This window comes from Aptenodytes patagonicus, chromosome W (assembly GCF_965638725.1).
Source record: "Aptenodytes patagonicus chromosome W, bAptPat1.pri.cur, whole genome shotgun sequence".
Classification (NCBI taxonomy): Eukaryota; Metazoa; Chordata; class Aves; order Sphenisciformes; family Spheniscidae; genus Aptenodytes; species Aptenodytes patagonicus.
In genome coordinates this window covers 26441464-26455218 of record NC_134981.1, presented here as the reverse complement: position 1 = coordinate 26455218, position 13755 = coordinate 26441464, and the positions used below count along the sequence as shown (strand labels likewise).

Genomic DNA, 13755 nt, shown 5'->3' with positions numbered 1-13755 from the left:
TTCTTATGACTTTGAAATTGCTCTCCTTGCAGTTGATGACCTAACATCTTGTTCAAACAGATGTTTTCCACCTCAACAGAAGAGATAAACCAAACTATTAAAAATCCATGTTGAGGCTTTAATGTTAAATTCTCAAGAATAATAGCCTATCTATATTTCTTCCTTAAATTGGTCTTTCATCCTAGTAAATTGAACTCTAGTGCATTACCAGTGATTGATGACCCAGAATGCTGACTGTAGCCCTCTGGAGATTTTCACTGTGCTTTAGGAGCAGAGGTGCTGCCCAAGCTTTTCACTATAGCATTTCAAAGCGTACTGTATACCTTGAAGGCAAAGGTCAGTGCTGTTTCACCAGCATAATCACTTAGGATTCAGATTAGAAATGTGAATGCTGTTTGATAAGCATAAGTCTATGTTACCTACCAGTTTATTTCAGATAGTTCAGCAGATTAACTTTTCTGTGGGATTGATGAGAAACTGAGAGGTAGGATTTTAAGCACTGAATTATTTTCCCTTGATCTGCCCACCTGTCACTTTCTTAGAGGAGGAGGGACAATAACTGTCAAACTATTTTGGTAGAAAACTGAAGGCTATGAATGATAAAAATCTGTCAAGGAAGGAATATTACTGTGGCCCTGTAGCACTAGCTGAAAATACAGTGTTATGCCCATGTTACTGTTATCCAAAACATCCATTTTAATCAAAGGAGCCAGAAGCAAGAGCAGGTAGACATATATGTAGACAAATAAATGTGAAAACACTGATTTAGACAGACAGTTGGATAAAAACATTTAATGAGGAAAGCAAGTCAGGCTCTCTTCTACTTGTCCTTAAATTAATAATCTGAGGAGAAAAAGTGTATAAAAGCTAGAAGCTTCTAAGTTAAGTTGGGGAAAAGTCTTGATACAGATTTTTAATATACAAATGCTTAGTGTGCATACCAATTTTTTGCAATATCTGTATTGAGATTAGGACAGCTGACAAAGCATTCATAATCTCACAAGCTGTCCTTGAATGTTTCCTAAGATTGTGTAGGCTTCTACCAAGAGGGGCGGTTGTCCTGCCAGTTTGTCTTGTACTCAGATGGGTCAGGCTTTCAGCTGCCTGTAGAGGAAAACAAAGGGAAAGTTCAGTTAATACATGAAATCCGTTATTATTCCTTTGCATCCTGGCTGCCAGAGTCAGGTCTTCTCTATCAGCCTTATAACCATGTAATAGATGCAAGTATACAGGTCCATATGATCGTTTTTGTGTTCTGCCCCCTTCCCTCAGCTCCCTCCACCTCTGGAAAATAGAGGCCTACCTGACTGCAGCTGTGAGACTCCGATACCAGTCATTAATATCTTGTTGGTCACTGGACATCAATAACAGTGTCTTGTGTGGAAAGGAAAGCTCAAAGTCAAACAGTATCTGATGCCACTGTGGCATTCCTTACCAAGGCAGCAACTCTGATAAAGGGAGAGCCATCACCATTGAACTCAACTCAACCCTGCATGCTGATTTCCCCATTTTCTTTCCCAGATAGAAAAATTTAGCATTGGTACTGGGAGAAGCCAGAGGCTGGACAGTATAGAGCAAGTGCCAGACTTGCCCATTCCTTCCAGCTACAGATGACAGCTCACTTTGACTTAATAGGGTGTTTGGAAGTGGGCAATGACAGTCCTCAGCAGCTCTTCATCCAGTTTTCTCCCTTATTCCGAGCTACCCCTAAGGGTCCTTCCACTACCACCACCTGCAAATTCACAGCTTGCCCAGTCTTCCTTGTCATAGCTCACAAGGAATGAGCTAACACAAGCCCTCATGTGCTGCAACCTAGGAAGACCTGAACTTGATACCCCTACCTAAGGCATTAGTCCCAGTCAAAGACTCTGCAGCCCTCAGAGTTAGATGCACGAGCAATATCTGTTGTGATAATACCCATATATTTCTGCATTCTCTGTTTTTCAGGGTTTTCTATAAGTTCAGTCCACAGTTACTGTAATGCTGCGTATTTCTCATCACATGACTGTGGGGCTATCCCCCAAACATGTGCTCTGCTGAGGGCATGTCAGAGTCTTATCAGACCCTCCTCACCTGAGCTAAGTGAAGCAACCAGCAGCCTGTACCCTAGAGTGCTCAGAAGGGCCTACGCTGTGAAGGGAAAAGGACCACCTGCATCACCTGAGAAGGGTTGCCTTAACTCAGACTAGTTCATTACATTTACCATTTTCACCACTCTCACCATCTCAGTCCTGCTGCTGCTGAGACAGCTAGAGACCTGCTTTGCAAGTCTGACCCCATTGATGCTTCTGCCAGGCAGAAGTGGGAAGACTTACACTGAGGAGCCCTCCCTGGCTCTGCATGTGGCCAAACACTTTATCCACTATGCACTGGTGAAGCAGGTAGACAGCCTGGCATGTGAATTTGTTCGAGTTCAGCAGGTGCAGTGGGTGGCAGGGCTTTGTTGCAATAAAGATATCAGAAAAAAGGAAGAACATCCCACGCTTCAGTTCTTCTCCCTTTGAAGGCACCACCAAAAGCTAGCCTTCCCAGATATACCAGCGCCCTAAGCATGCAAGAGAAATAGAAACAGTTGTCAGATAATCATTAGCAAAAAAAAAGGATGTAATGAGACAAAAAGGAATACAGTGAGCTACCCTCATAGGTTACCAGGCTCTACATCAATTTCAGCCCCTAGGAGAAGGCACTGAGTATTAACTGAGGCCAGCTCATCAGCACTGATAGCACCCATGGAGAAGCAGTAATCAGCCCAAAACTTTTAGTATATGAGGAGCAGACTGAAGTTATTATAAAGCTACTATGTTAATTAAGAGGATACTATTATATGCAAGTCTGTTCAAAGAGACCAGAACAAAAACATGGTTTGAAAGTAGTATGCATACCTTTAAATTAACATAAACCTTCAGAAAACATACCATGAACTATCTTAAATTGTGTTGCCTAATTGTCATTAGCAGTGAAACAGAAGTTAGCCTAAGCTTTGAACATTTATTATTTTTCCCGTTTTGTTTGCTTGTGCGTGCCAATTAAAAAAAATAAAATTTCACAGGTCATCTAACTATATACAGACCTCCAGTAGTTAACAGATTACAGAATGCAGATTACTGCTCTAATGAAAAGACAGCAAAAACCAACATATTAAAAGGAAGGTCTGAATAGGCAACCTTATCAACCTTCTCTTACAGAATAGGATCCAGCGTCATCTGCCCATGAAATAAATTGCAAATAAAAGGCAGAGAAATCAGCAGGAAAAAAATTAAAACAATTTGAAAAACCTAGCTGTAAGCAGCAATTAAAAAAAAATGGCATCTACACAAAATGGAATAATTAAAGCAGTGCCTCTAACCAGAAGGATTATTGTACAAGATAGCCATCAAATCATGGGAATTATGAAGATACCTGCCAGTAAGAAGATTATTTATAAAAATTTAAAGCCATAATAAGGTATTGCCATCTGGCCTGGTCTGGGAAACACCTGCCAAAGAATTTCAGCCACTGTTTTTCATGCCTTAACTTCTGCCTGAGCTAGTAAGTACTTTTTAGAAAACAGCACAATTTTGTTTTAATTATGGATTGTGTCTGTCTTAGTATGCTACACTCACAAAACAGAGGCAAGTGAATTCCTGCTTAGCTTACTCCTCAGGAACCACTCCTCTTATCTGAATAAGAAACTGAGAAAGAGAAGGGTGAGGTGCAAGAATCAGTCCAAGTTTAAAAAACAAATGGAAGGAAGGTGTCAGCAGCACGGGGCTTGACTGGAAACTGTTTCCCTCAGGCTAACCTGTGATCAGACTCCCTGGCATACAGCCTGAGCTGGACTGTGCTGGAAGCCTTGGGATATAGATCCATGTTCAGGATTCCCAGGGGCACATGATTTAGGAAATTCTTGTGAAAGGAGGGCAGGGAAACATCCCTAGGGAAGCTAGGGATGACAGAACAGTGTGCTGTGTTAAGGAGGCAGTTCTGGCTAAGATGGTGTTTGCCCTATATACGGAAGGCAGCAAGAAAAGCAGGGTCTCTTCATTGGGAGCAGCACATCCCAGAGACACTGCCAAATGTGAGATACCCAACTCCAAAGCTACCCCTTTTTCCTGAATCTATAGATTATGTTTTCTCACCTCTTCCCTCCTAGTAACAGGATGCAATCTTAAAAGTTTTGCAAAAGCTAGCTTGTTTCTGGAAAGCTGGCCCAAAACTAGCAAGCCCTAGCTGCCTCTCACTTTTCTGCTTCTCATATCCAATAGTACCTATTTTACTCCTGCTAATGGAAAACACAACCATCACAATTCTGTCCTAGATAATGGAAAGTTGTCTATAGACCCTCAACACTTGTCCTACTACATGTCTCAGAATATTTGGAGACCAAAAGAGTAGACCCTACACTTTTAAATGATGGCCATCTCTGGTCTAGTTATACTGGTTTGTTTGGGGTTTTTTGTCATGGGGTTATCTTCTTAGTTCTGTCATTCAGGATAACTGATTTACCTTTTTACTTGTGCACTATCCTAATGTGTCCAGGCACCCCCACACATGCTCAATGCTCAGTATAAGCAGAGCACACCAGACCACACCTGTGTTAGCTCCCTTTCAGCTAGCATCACCAAAAGGATTCTAAGCAGAATGGGAAAGAGAATTGTAAATTAATCTGCACATTGACTGAGCATCTTGGAGAATTATAACCTCTGATAAATAACCTCTTTTTCTACCTTCACCCAAAAATCCACATGTATGAAGTACAACCACATTCACAGGTACCTGGAGGTGCGTCTTAGAGACCTTTACATACAGTGGCTTTAACACTCCTCTCCAACTGCAGCACTATTTCTAGATGACCTCTACAATAGCAGTGTTTAGTGAGGGCACAGGTGAAGCCCCAAGTGGCCATTTCATAATTGTCCATACTGGACATTTCTCACAATATTCCATACGTAGCTTGGAGTGTGCTCTGGGCATGGAGAGCACCCAGTCACACAAGAGGTCCTAAAGAAACCTGTTATCCAATTAGATGGTCTTACATGCCAGTGACTGTGACTTTATATATCTCAGCTATCAACACAAATTCTTGGATTTCTGGCACAGTTTAATGCTGCAGATAAAAGAAGATTCTTCATGTATAGGGTGTAAGCAGAAGTCCATAAAGCTTGTAGCTTAAGGTAAAAAACACCACAGTCCTTGGGCCCTTGACACTCAAATCTATGGAGTAGGGAGAACACCACTACTTATGCTCTTCCAAAATTATTTAATGTCTTTCTCTCATTCTCACCCACGACTTATACTCCTGACCTCCTTGGGTTCCTGTGACTAACTTTCTGACTACATGTAATCAGCTCCTCCTATCTGAATGTCAGGCAATTAAGCTGCTGCTTATCCTTACTAAAAAATTCTTAATTAAAAAAAAAGTGCCTGAATTACTTACTAGTTACATTCTTTCACCACCTATCTATGAAATTTGGGCCAGAAGGAGAAAACTGGTTAATATGAGTAGAGTCAGAGGTGAAAGCTGTGGTTCATGTATGCAGGGAGAAGACACAAAAGGCCAAAGCTCAATTAGAGTTAAAACTGGCCAGTGTTGTGTCAGGTAACAAGGGCTTTTTTTAAGTATGTTAATAGCAAGAGGAGGTCTAAAGAAAATATTGTACCAATACTTGTTGAAGATGGTCATCAGACTAATAGGGATGAAGAAAAAGCAGAGGCATTCAATGCGATTTTTGCCTCAGTCTTTAATAATCCTGATAGACCATGGGCTGCCCAGTCTCCTGAGTCAGAGGACGAGTGTGGGAACAGTGACTTTCCATTTGTGGACACTGAAATTGTAAGGGACCAGCTGTACCAGCTGAATGTTCACAAGTCCATGGGGCCTGATGGGATTCATCCCAGAGTACTGAAGGAGCTAGCGGATGTTACAGCAGGACCCCTCTCAATCATCTACCAAAGGTCTTGGGAGTCTGGGGACGTCCCCTCTGACTGGAAGCTAACCAACGTTATTCCAATCTACAAGAAGGGCATGAGGGAAGACCCCGGGAACTACAGACCTGTTAGTCTAACCTCAGTACCTGGAAAAATTATGGAGAAGATCATACTGGGTGCTATTGAAAGGCATTTAAAGAACAATGCAATCATCAGGCACAGTCAACATGGGTTCACAAAGGGAAAGTCCTGTTTAACTAATCTGATATCCTTCTATGATAGGGTCACCCACCTAGTGGATGAAGGGAAGGCGGTGGATGTAGTTTTTCTGGATTTTAGTAAGGCTTTTGATACTGTCCCTCACAGCATCCTTCTGGACAAGTTGTCCAACTGTGGGATGAGCGGGTTCACGGTGCCCTGGGTGAAGAACTGGCTGAAGGGCAGAGTTCAAAGGGTTGTAGTGAATGGGGCTACATCTGGCTGGCGACTGGTCACCAACGGTGTTCCTCAGGGCTCAATTCCAAGGCCAGTTCTGTTCAATATATTTATCAACTATCTGGATGCAGGAGTTGAATGCACCATTAGCAAGTTTGCTGATGATACTAAACTGGGAGGTGCTGTTGACTCTCTTGAGGGACAAGAGGCCTTGCAGAGGGATCTAGACAGATTGGAGCATCGGGCAATCATCAATGGGATGAAATTTAACAAGTCCAAATGCCGGATTCTGCACCTAGGACGGAGTAACGCCGGGCACAAGTATAAATTGGGAGAGGAATGGCTGGAGAGCAGCCCTGCAGAAAGGGATCTGGGGGTGCTGGTCGACAGGAGACTCAATATGAGTCAGCAGTGTGCCCTGGCAGCCAAGAGGGCAAACCGCATCCTGGGGTACATCAAGCACAGCATAACCAGCCGGTCAAGAAAGGTGATTATCCCTCTGTATTCAGCGTTGGTGTGACCTCACCTTGAGTACTGTGTGCAGTTCTGGACCCCACAATTTAAGAAGGATGTTAAGGTCCTTGAATGCGTCCAGAGCAGGGCAACAAAGCTGGTGAAGGGGCTGGAAGGCATGTCCTATGAGGAGTGGCTAAGGACTCTGGGTTTGTCTAGTTTGGAGAAGAGGAGGCTGAGGAGCGACCTCATTGCTCTCTACAGCTTCCTGAGGAGGGGAAGTGGAGAGGGAGGTGCTGATCTCTTCTCCCTTGTATCCAGTGATAGGACATGTGGGAATGGTTCAAAGCTGCATCAGGGGAGGTTTAGACTTGACATTAGGAAGCATTTCTTTACCAAGAGGGTGGTCAAACACTGGAACAGGCTTCCTAGAGAGGTGGTCGATGCCCCAAGCCTGTCAGTGTTTAAGAGGCATTTGGACAATGCCCTAAATAACATGCTTTAACTTGGTCAGCCCTGAATTGGTCAGGCAGTTGGACTAGATGATCATTGTAGGTCCCTTCCAACTGAAATAGTCTATTCTATTCTATTCTAAGGCAAGCATACCTCCAGTTATCTCAGCTTGGCAGAAGAAAAACAGAGCTGTCAGTAAGACCCACCTGGAGTCAACACCTGGGGCTTCTGTCCTTTGAGCAGTTTCCGAACCCGAAGTAGCTGCAATGAGTTCTCTCTCTTACGAACGATGTCTTAGACCCACTGAGATACCTTGGAAACAGATTTCACAGTCTCTGAAATTATAGCAGCATATTCTGAGGTTATCACAAATTAGTACGTGTTACGCCTTATCTATCTTGCTGTGAAAAGATAAGGTGAAATTAAGAAGCAAATGTTTTAAACCAAGTATCAACAACAGATTTATTCAGTAGTTTCAGCAGAAGATTGGACTAGATGACCTCCAGAGGCCTCTCTCCAACCAACACTTCTGTGGTTCTAGAAAACATTTATTTGCCAATGAAACATTAGACAGAGGAATATTTTCCTGGATTTGGAAGCAAATACATGAAAAATGCCCCACAAGTGGTGTTAACTGCTAGTAAATATGGCATGAAGGACATTAATTATCCTAGAAAATTGAGGCACATGACCAATAGAGTCATAGTATGGTTTGGGTTGGAAGGAACCTTTAAAGATCATCTAGTCCAACCCCCCTGCCATGGGCAGAAACATTTTTCACTAAATCAGGTTGCTCAAAGCCCTGACCAACCTGCCCTTGAACATTTTCAATGATGGGGCATTCACAACTTCTCTGGGCAACCTGTTCCAGTGTCTCACCACCTTCATCATAAAAAATAGGGCTGCCATTTCTCCAGTCTAACCCCTAGGCCAGTTTCCCAGTCAGTCACTCTACATTTTTATTCCCAATGTGTTCTCAGTCACATCTTGATCAAGATGATGATGGGAAATAGTAATGCACTAGAACCCCAGAGAGAAGAAGATTTTTCTTCCTGTGGAAGTAGATGGAAGACAAGAATACAAATATTATTAGCAAGGAGTACACACCTCTAAGTCTAACCAAGCAGCTTTTGGTCACAATTCTTTGATCACATTCATTTTATCTTCAAATTTATCAACTAAATTAACCCAAGTATTTTATACATTTGCAAGCCTTTGGCATTTCCTGGGTATCTGATAAAAGCAACCTTACATATTACTGAAGTTCATGAGACTCTCTTAGAAGACTTCAACATTCACATAAAAACGCCTTCAATAACAGACAAATTTCTCTTTGAACGATTTTTTTTTTTTTTAGGTCTGAATGGTAGCATTCATACCATATGTTTCCTGCCCACACAAGAAAATAAAGGCATTTCTATAAGAACTAGGAGCTGCCTTTTTCTTTTTTCCCCTCCAGTCTTTACCAGAAAGGATCAGATCTCCGCAAATGCTTTCTCCCAATACAGTCAAACTATTTTCAGTCTGAAATGACAGAAGAAATATCACATTGAGCAGATTCACAAAATGGCAGAAGTCATATGACTTGCAGCATATGTAACAGTTTCGAAGAAACTTGAACATGAAAGAGATGATTATTGAAAAAATCAGACCTTCTGTTAAAAAGCCACCATTTTTCCAAACAGTTGGACAGCAACAAATATACTGTTGGTTTACAAATTTAAAGGAACGATCCAAAGAATTACAGTAAAAAGAAAGCTTACATCTGTATCTGCCAAGCTGATTAAAAACATTATATAAAGCTATCTGAAAGACTGTGGTATGCTCACCCCCAGTTATTTTCAAAGAAACAAGGCTCTCAATCTCTCAAATTTGTGTTAGCATGGATAAGATCATGGTTAAAGAGCAGCTACTTGACCTATAGCAGCAGCAGCTGGGTTCACAGCAAACCACCCATGCTCTGTATTACCCACATATCCTCCTCAAGAAAGGGCAGCCCTTGAGTGCATGCAGCACTCTCCTTGTACAAACAGCCTGTCTCTTCAAAGGATGCCTCAAGGCAGCAATCCAGATTGGATCTCTCCAGGCTCAGACAACTGTGATAGGCACCAAATCTGTGGAAAGCATATGGTCCTGATAACCAGAGGGGGGAGAAAAGCTCCCCTGAGTTTATTAATCTCATCTCTCTCCAAAAGCAACCATCTACAAGAGCGGAGAGTCACAATGCTCCAGGTCAGCAACCTGCACAAAAGCGGAGCGAGACCATCTCTGGCAGAGAGCACCACTTCTGCAGCACTTCAGACAGCTTGCTTTTGTTCAGGGCCTAACTTCAGTTGCTTACTGAGATGACAGAAAGCCTCCACTTCAATTCTACCTGAGAGCTAGATGAAGGGCTTAGGAGCCAGGGTTAAACACCTCTGCATCATCTCCCATCCACATACACTGATTCCACTCTACAGGCACATCTTCAGGCCTGTTTCATTGCAGTCTATATGCTCTGATTTGGAGACACATTAAGCAACTTTACCTCCCATAGCAACCAAGACACTATTATGTTCCTTTTTCCCTTCTTATAATAACACCTTTAAGACTCAGAATTGCTTACTTACTGGTGCAATTCTGCAGGGGCAAAGGAAGCAGATCCTCTAGCTTCCTCCCTTGAAACTGAGGTCGAGTCTCCTGGAGTTTCTTAAACTGTTGAAATGACTTATTTTTTCCTCAGTTGCTCCTGTGTGTGGCAGAAAAGGCATATAGCTTTGAGACTACAGAAAGAAATATGTGTTCTAGTCTGCACCAGAGCTTAGAACTCTTAAAACTCTTAAACTTAGAGTTTAGGCCTCCAGTCCTAAACACAAGCATCAACAACTTCTTTTGTGGCCATGGACAAGCCATTCCCTTTCTCCTGACCATCATTTCCCAGTGGGTAATAGAAGCAATATCCCCTCTTCACACATGCACAGCAGTATAAAGCTAGTACGCTCAGCAAATGGAAAACAAAGAAAAAAGGAAGGTTGACTCAGATAGGAAAACAAGGAGTCCACCTGTGGCTTTTTGCCACTCATTTCGAGACAAAGCAATGCAGCCCCGCATTCCCATCACCACAAGGCAAGTATCCAAAATAGCTTCTTTTTCTCTTGAGACATCAAAAATGCATATATATGCATGCAAGCAGAACAGAGCAGAAACATCCTAGTACATCCTGCAGCTGGGAACAAGCATAGACAAGAACTGGAAGTCAGGTGGTTTAAATTCCAGATACAGCTGTCAGGACTTTGAAATAAAAATACATCCTTCTGAAATTTCTCAGAAGACAGGCTGTATTTGGAGAGGTAAATGGGAGGGGAAAAATTTTTCTTCTACCATAGAAAAAAATATTGGGAAGGAAAAAGGAAATCCCACTGTTAGGATACAGTTCGTGGTAGAGGGAAAGACTAGGAGACCTGATAATTCTCCAGAAAGAGATCACTGTCCCCTAGTGTTCCCACTGCAAACTCTCCAGACTTGCCAGTCAAGGAGGAATGGGAGTAAAACCAGAACTCTGTTTGAAAAAACTGTGCTCAGCGTGTGCACATACATACATACACACCTGAAACAAGCTTCAAAAATTTGAAGCTCTAAATAAGTAGAGAGGTTTTCACCATTCTATTATGGAAGAAAGACTGAGAAAATAGCAGCAGCCCAGAAAAAGTAAGAAAACTGATCACTGCAGAAACAGAAGTAAGAAAAAGGGAAGGATGTATGCGTTTCATAGAATGGAGAAAGAGAGGAAAAAAAAAACATGAAGAATAAAGGAGATATTTACCTTCAAGGTTTTATTTGCCTGCTCCAAATTCTCAGCATAGTGGCCATAAAGCTCCAAATTCTGACAGAAATTTTCCAATCCTAGTCTCAAATTCCCTCTCTCCAGGTGAAGCGACAGAACCCTGTGCACAAGGAAGAAAGATAGCTTGGGAGGGGTACGTTACTGATGGCATTTTCTCAGCTCCCTCTGGTTCACTCTTCATTTGTCAGTCTCCACCTCACATCCAGTTTCTGTGCCGAATACATGCTTAGTGGTCACAGAGTAAGCTACAGAAAGCATCCCTTAAAAATACTATGGAGCAGACTTACTGGGTTTAAAACACTATCCAGAGAGCAACTGGGCATCCAGATATGTGGATACAGATCAGCAGTTTCCTGGGTACACCTGCAAGTGCCACCAAGGCTAGCAGTGCTAGAAGTGAATGCCTGTTTTACAAGGTGTTAGCTTTATTTCCTGAAATCTTACTCTCTCATCAATATAGGGTCCTCTCCATATAATTACAGGAATCGCATCAGTGTGTTCACTTACTGGCTGGACAAATATATGGATTCCAGGGGTCCAAATATGGTTTCCAACACAGCAGGTTTCAGCATCCCTTTGGCCTTTAAAATTGTCACAAAGAACTAAGTAGGAAAAAAAGAGAGAATTTCAAACAGTTAAAATTCACAGGTCACTCAAAGGTTATTCTTGGCACACAGTAAAAGCAAGACATTGCAGCCTGCACACTCTTGAGCTCAAAAGGATATAAAGTATTGTGAATGCCTACCTAAGATATCTATCATCAGATGTAAGCCTTCTTGGTAACCTTGACCATAACTGTAAACACGTGGAACAGCACTACAGCATTGACGGAGTCTATTTCAGTATTCCCAGATGCATCTGTTTTTCACCACCTTGTTCATAATCTATCTTTGTCTTGTCTGTGCCCCTACGTTTCATACATTTCAGGCATCTTAAGCCAAGTCCCCTATATAATCAAAACTTAAAGATTTATGTCTGTGTACAGACCAAAGCTAAGGGGCCAAAACCACGAGCTATTGGATATTACAGAGGAGGTAAAAGAAAAACAACATAAAAACCTTTCAGCCCCAGCAGTGTGACGAGTTGGGATTTGTCCCATGCAGTAGGGATGCATCAAAGTCTTGCTCTTGACTCTTCCCCATGACAACACAAATAAGTACATGCTGCCTGAAGGTACCCACATATCAGAAGGGGCCAAAATACTCACTGTGATCACCAAATCCAGCTGCTCAAGGTATTTGTGTTCGGTTTCCAGCAGCTCCTTGGCTGCGCTTTCTCTCCCAGCTCTTCCACAGTGTTTGCTCCAGCCATAAACAGCAGGGACGAGTCACTCATGGCAGTCTCAGGGCTGATATACAGAAAGGTAACCGATCCTGAAGAGTCAAGAGAGACGGACACACAACAAATGCACAACCTAGGCTGCAGGGTAGGATTCTGAGCTACTAACTCTACGCTTTACTATGGAAGAAGGGAAGTCAAATGCCAGCAACCGTTATTAACAGTTTCCTTCTGCATTCTTATTTGCAGGTACAGGAGCCCTGCATCAACCAGAGGAACAGCGTTAGAAAGACCAGACTGTGAAAGCAAGAGCAGTACATTACGATGCGTCTGTAAGCAAATCTCAAGTTTACAATCTCACCCATAAACTGCTGCTTCCTGTGTTTTGCCCCATTCTTCATGCACAATTCTCAATAAACCCAAGGAAGCTAGTGGGTGGAAGAGGTACTGTGGATAGGAGTAGAAAACAGCCATAAGATTTGTCTTGGGGAGGGGAGAGAGAGAGTGAGAAAGAGAGCGCTCTTGCTTGTTTTCCCATGGAGGTTCCCAAGAAGCGAGTGGTTTGCATTGTCATTTTCTAACAGTAGTTTGTGGTTTCAGAGATGAGAGTGATTCAACTGCTGTGAATCACACTATCCACTTATTAACCAGCTTCGCTGCTGCTCTTTTCTTCTGCAAGAGCATCATGGTTTTACTACAGAGAAAAACACTAACTCATTTAGTGTTAATTCTCTCTCAGAGAAAGAAGCATGCGTTACCAGAGCATCGGTTAAATATTGCTCTGTCTGGCAGCGCAGGCTGTTGCACACTTGCCATGGCATGAAGTCTGCAGTTTCTGTGGAAGCTGAGCTACCCCCACAAAAGTTCTGACTCCCATACGGATGAGCTATACTAATACAGAAAGACATGTCATTGTAGAGAAGGGAATTTGTCAAATACAGTCTTCCAGAGACATTTCAGATATCTGAATCAATGTCTGAAACAAAAGTTTCACATCAAATGAGTACCAAGACTCATTTAACGTGTTTGCAAAAGTCCAGATAGCTGAGGGACACACGCGGTATTTTATAGTAGCAGGAGTTTCTCCAGAGGTTTATTCTCACATTCACTCAGGAAAGAACCACAAGCCTAGCTGAAGCCAGGTCTATTGTCAGAAAGGGCAGACCTGACACCCCTATGGCCAGGGAGGCAGCATTGCAGGGGATACTATGCAAGAGCTTAGCTTTAGCACTTGCCAACAACAGACTAAAAGGCTACCATTCACAGAGCATCTTTAGCCAGGGTAGGTTGTAGACATGATTGTGAACTATTTTCCTTCTGCAGCCCAATTTGTTTTAAAAAAAAAAAAATGACAAAAAAGTTACACCAGATTTAACCATCTCTCGCTTGCATAAAACGGTGCAAAC

At 42.4% G+C, this 13755-nt stretch overlaps 1 pseudogene; it reads right to left on the bottom strand.

Moving 5' to 3' along the window:
* Positions 1-1088: 1088 nt before the first annotated feature.
* LOC143172209 (rho guanine nucleotide exchange factor 39-like) lies at positions 1089-12406 on the bottom strand (annotated as a pseudogene).
* Positions 12407-13755: the final 1349 nt, after the last annotated feature.